Genomic DNA, 5,294 nt, shown 5'->3' on the forward strand with positions numbered 1-5,294 from the left:
GACACTGAGAGAACCCAGACATGCAGGGAAAGTGAAGGGTTGAAACAATCACATAACAGATGTAAGTCAGATGGAGGAATGACGGTGCCCTCAGGGCAAGGAGAGACGGGAGAGGGAGACCCCACCTGGTCCTGGGTGTCTCTCAGCAGGGCGGTGTACTCCGAGGATGTGAGCTCCGAGTTGCTGAGGTTCCAGCTGATGATGCGGAAATGTAGCTGGTGCTCTCTCTTGATGGATAAACTCTGGGCTGCAGAGCCTGGAGCCACCGAGAGGAAGAGCAGAGAGGTGGAGACACTCAGCTCCCAGCACAGAGGCATGGTGGCCCACGGGGTCAGGGTGGTGGGTGCAGACAGCGTCCACACAGGTGGCTGCCCCATCCTTCTCAGGCCTGGGGAGAGAGGGATGTGGGGACTCTAGAGAGAGGTCCTGAAACCTCTGGGGTTGGGGGCCAGAACAGGAAGGAGGAAATGGGAGGACAGTGTGGAGACAGAGAGGGGTGGTCACAAAAGTGGTCATTAGGGGCAAATGCTCAGGGGAGGGTCTCACTTGAGGGAGACCAGTCAGCAACTTGAGTAGAAGGGACCCAGGCTGCTCTTCTTGAACAATGATCCAGCTGGGGAGGAAGTAGGAGGAGGAGGAGCAGGAGGGACAGGGGTTGGAGGAGGGGCTGGGTGGGATTTAACCCACCAGGAGCTGCTGGGACCAGGGTCTCACCAGGCTCTGCAGGACCCTCTCAGTGAAGTTGAACGTGGCCTAATCGTTGCTCATGTCTGATGAATACCGGAGGGTGGAGATGGTGACGTTGACTGTGAGGGTCTTCAGGTTGTGCCCCAAAGCTGCAAGACGAGAGGGAGAGTGATGGCCATCTCTAAAAGCTGGCCTGAGACTAGACCAGAGTCCTGCACTCATTGTAATCTGTCGTCTTCTGTCCCAGTGGCACCATCACCCACCCGTGTGGTCACCCAAGTCAGAACCAGCATATCTGCTCAGCTCCTCCTCCCTCCCAGTAACACCCATTCACCTTGCACACTTGTCCTTACATACACTCTCTCTCTCCATTCCTGTCCTAGCTCAGGTCTTAACTTCCTTCACCCGGACCAACACCCCAGCAGGCTCACTGGATGCTCTGTCTAAAGGATGTTCTACATGGACTACTAGAAGAATCTTTCTGAAATGAATACCTCACTAGGGCCACCACTGCTCTAGTACCACCCATGGCTCCCTATGGCCTTCAGTGTTTAGTTCAACCTTCTTGACCTGGCACTCAAGGCTCTACTCAATCTGGCTCCTGCTCACCTTTCAGTCTCATTTTATCCATCTACTGCGGGTTAAACATTATGTTTCATGCAACCCAAATTCGTTTTAATTCTCCCCATACGGCATGTTGTTTCGGGCCGGAGCCTTTGCTCATGGAATCCTCTGTGCCAGGAAAACCCTTCGTCCTCTATTTGCCAGGGTCCCTCCTACTCATTCTTAAAGACTTCATTCTGGTGAAACTTTCTCTAGCAAGCTCCTCCCCTCCAAATTATGCCAGGTGCCTCTCCCCGAAATATTCCACATTGTATTATAATGGTGTGTTAATTTCACAAGACTAGGGGCTCTCTGAGGGCTGGCCTTAGACTAAATCGTTGGTATAATCTTTGTGATCAGCATGATTGCCCTAAAACCAGAATTTCACACCCTGGTTTCCCAGCTCCTGGATCACACCTGGCTCATGGGGAGTGGGGCCAGAGAGCTTCTCTTGGTAAGGAAAAGGGGCCCCCAGATACCTGTGGTGGCTTCTGGTGGCACAGGTGATGATCAAGTATGCAGGGACGTGGTGGCCAGCTCGGGAGCTGTGGAGAGGGCTGTCATCAGGGAGGGACAGAGTGGGAGGAGCCCCGAGGCTCACACGGGCTCCAGCACTGGCTGTCTCAGGACCACCATTCACAGGTGAAGCATAAATGAGAGTGAGGGGATGGGTGACTGTGTGAGTAGAGGGATGAGCAAGCCTGTGGATGAGAGGAGCCCAAGAGAGAGATATGTGAACAACAGAGACTGAACTCGGAGGAGAGACAGATAGGCAGAAAAATGGGCAGATGGATGGGATACCTGGAAAAGGAGGACCAAGGGCGGCGCTTTAGCAGAATTAAAGTGAAAACCACGTGGGGTCAGAATGTGGTGGAGAACATGTCTGTGTCTAAGGCTTTCTCACACTGGGCTGGGACTCTCCACCAGAACCCGGGAGGGAGAGAAGGGATGAATTAGGGCCCTTCCAGGTCCTTCCCTCACCAAGGACAGCAGGTGAAGGAGAACAAGTGCTCCCAAACTCCAAATGCAGATGGGACCCAGGAGATCAGGGCCAGGAATACTCACTGTTGGTAGTCGGGGCCACGGCTCCATAGGTGTAACCTGTGGAGAGAAGGCGAGAGGAGCTGAGCAAGAGTTGGAGTGAACATAAAGAATTAAGGGAGAGGAAGGATGTAGGGACCTTTGTGGGAAAAGCAGAGGGGAAAGCAGCGGGGACGAGTGGAGGGGTGTTCAAGGGGAAGGCAATGAGATGGAAGGTGGCTGGACCCAGTGATCACACAGTGATGAGAAGACTGATCTCAGACCAGGAGCATAGAGAGATGGATCATAGCTCACTTTAGAGCAACGGAGGGAACACAGAACTCTGACTGGGAGAGACAGTGTGGCTGTAGCACAGCCCCTCACCACTGACGTAGAGGCTGTCCCAGTCCAGGGTGAAGGAGCCCAGGTGGGTGACGCGCTGAGTCTCATGGCTCAGCTCCCAGTAGAGTCACTCTCTGTCCAGCCCGGGACATGCTGGGGTCAGAGTGGACGGTGCACATGATGTCCACCCCAGTGGCTGCCCCACCCTTCTCAAGCCTGGGGGAGGAAGATCATGGGGATGTGGAATACTGAGCAGGGTCGTTCTGGGTGTGGAAAGCGAGAGAGGGGAAGGGAGGAGGGTAATGGAGATGCTGAAGGGGCTGCTCTGATGCCTGGAGGGTCTCTCCTAGGTGTCTCCCGTGTGAGACAACCCCCTCACAAGTAAGGCCTGACTTCTTTTAGGATGTGGAGGAGGGGCCTGTGAGTGGCAAAGAGGGGTGAACACACAGACCTGGGTGAGGGGGCGCCTGCAGGTCTGCACGGACAACAGCGAGAACAGTCAGTGCCCTGTGCCATCTGACACATGCAGGCAAGAAAGTACCGTTATGTTCTCTCGGTTCTACACTCCAAGGTCTTTTCTTTCTACTTCTTTCCTACTCCACAGCCATCACCCAGGCCTAGGGAACAATCATCTTATTCTTAATCTTATTGCCAGCACCTCCCATCTTGCCTATTAAGTCTTCATTCTTAACCATGAAGTCCATTTTAACCCACATGCTTAGACCAAACGATAATCACATCATCCTTCTACTCGCATCTCTCCAGAGGGTTCCCACTGGTCTTAGAACAGAGTCCCAGTCACCCTTGATCTGGTCCTGCCTGTCCCCCCTCGCCAGTGTGGCTCACACCCCTACCCCTGTGTTGACTCGGCTCAGCCATCCTTCTTCTCAGTTCATGGACACACCAGGCTCTCTGCTTCAGGGGTGTCCTCATGCGGGTCCCTCTGCCTGAAACGTTTTCTTGAACACACTCCCACACCCTCACTCCAGTCTAACCCTCCGACCAGCTAAATCCAGTCCCAACTCCAGCTCTCAAGCTAAATATCAGCCCTTCTCAAGAGGGCTTCTCTGCCCCCTCAGGTTGATTCCCCTTGTGCCAAACTCCCACATCACTCTCATCATTAACTTTTCAAAATCCAAATTCCCAAATACAATATAAATTCCATGGAGGTGGGACAAGGTCTCTCTGGTTCTCCAGGTCCCCATGCATGTGGCCCAGGGCCTGGCTCATGAGATGAGGAACCATCCCGGTTTGTCTAGGACTGTCCTGGTTTGAACACTAAACGTCCTGTGTCTTGGAAAACCCCACTGTCCTGAATAAACGAGGATGGTTGGTCACCATTAATTATACACTCAGAGACTATCTATTGCATGACAAGCACACATTCCCCTCAAGAACATCACAGGAAAGCTAGAATGAAAAAGGCACACACACATACACACACAATTAGTAGAGGTCAACAACTAAATACAAAATTACTTAACAAGATTCTCTGCAACATGAATCACCAGACCGTTATTTCAGAAAAGTTTCAAGAAACAAAGTTAATTCCCTTTACAAGGCAAGGTGGAGAGGACAGTCTTTTTGGAGACTAGCGCCCTTCCCTTCAATCTACAGTGTTGCTTAGTACTCCTCCAAATGATTTGGAATGTCATAAAGAAAAAAATGCTCAAAATGAATCTGGTTACTGGCAAATTCAATTTTAAATTTGTTATTAATACAAAGAAGTTCCAATCATTTTTTTCCCTGAATGCTCCTTTATTTCAAATTTATGTGGAGGATTTATAGGACTTTAGAAATCAAATTGAATGGGTCTAAGGAATGTTGCTGAGTATCGCTGCTAATATTTCATGGGATGTCTTCTAATACTACATACACACGCAAAACATTTCTGTAGTTATATTATATATAAATCCTGACTTTTGAGTATTATGCAATGCAAGTAAATCTATATTTTCTACTATAATACACATTTGCAGTTATTTAGGTTTGTTTCATATGTTTTTATTTGCATATAACTGTACTTACTGAAATATTTACCACACAGAACCACACACAGTTTACCATCTTTCCATCCATCAAACATCAATAATTTTTCTCAAGATACCTTCACTCTCAGTGACTCCAGGTGGTGACAACCCGAGCCCAGGAAAGCTCACTAGCAGGTCTTCTGCACAGCGGAGGCTGCCGGAACCTGTTGGTACCAGGTCCACAGGGTACTCACCTGGTCACACAGAAATCCATGGATCAGCGAGGACAGGTGGCCCCTGAGCCTGGTTTCACCTCAAACTTGAGGTCCACGGATGCTTTTCGTGTCTGAGGGGGGAAAAAAGTGCAAACAAGCTTTTGAGGCCTTTTATAGGGTGTTGGATGGAAAGGCCAACCCCATTCACTTTTCTTTTTTTGTATTTACTGATTTAACTGTAAGTGTTGGCTGTGGCTGGATTTTCCCGATTCCTATCCAGCCGTCTGCTGCTCCCCGAGATGGGAGAAAGCAGCTTCGTGCTGTGTGCACTTGAGTCACTCAACTCACTTGGCTGGACAGAGACTTTTTGGTGACTCTGGACCCTTTAAACAAGCTTGTCATTTAGGGACCCTGTAAGGGACTCGCTGACTTGTCAACAATTTCCACACTTCATTCA

At 50.3% G+C, this 5,294-nt stretch overlaps 1 long non-coding RNA gene across 2 annotated transcripts; it reads right to left on the reverse strand.

Moving 5' to 3' along the window:
- Positions 1-769: 769 nt before the first annotated feature.
- On the reverse strand, positions 770-4,970 carry LOC131402050 (uncharacterized). 2 transcript variants are annotated; one of them, XR_009218221.1, is made up of 3 exons: positions 4,877-4,970; positions 2,356-2,391; positions 770-836 (listed from the first exon to the last, which is right to left on the reverse strand). It is a non-coding gene; the product is annotated as an uncharacterized LOC131402050 (long non-coding RNA). The 2 variants fall into 2 exon arrangements; XR_009218222.1 differs by lacking the exon at positions 770-836 and adding an exon at positions 1,864-1,991.
- Between the last annotated feature and the right edge of the window lie 324 nt (positions 4,971-5,294).

This window comes from Diceros bicornis, assembly GCF_020826845.1.
Source record: "Diceros bicornis minor isolate mBicDic1 chromosome 3 unlocalized genomic scaffold, mDicBic1.mat.cur SUPER_3_unloc_2, whole genome shotgun sequence".
NCBI classification, from domain to species: Eukaryota; Metazoa; Chordata; class Mammalia; order Perissodactyla; family Rhinocerotidae; genus Diceros; species Diceros bicornis.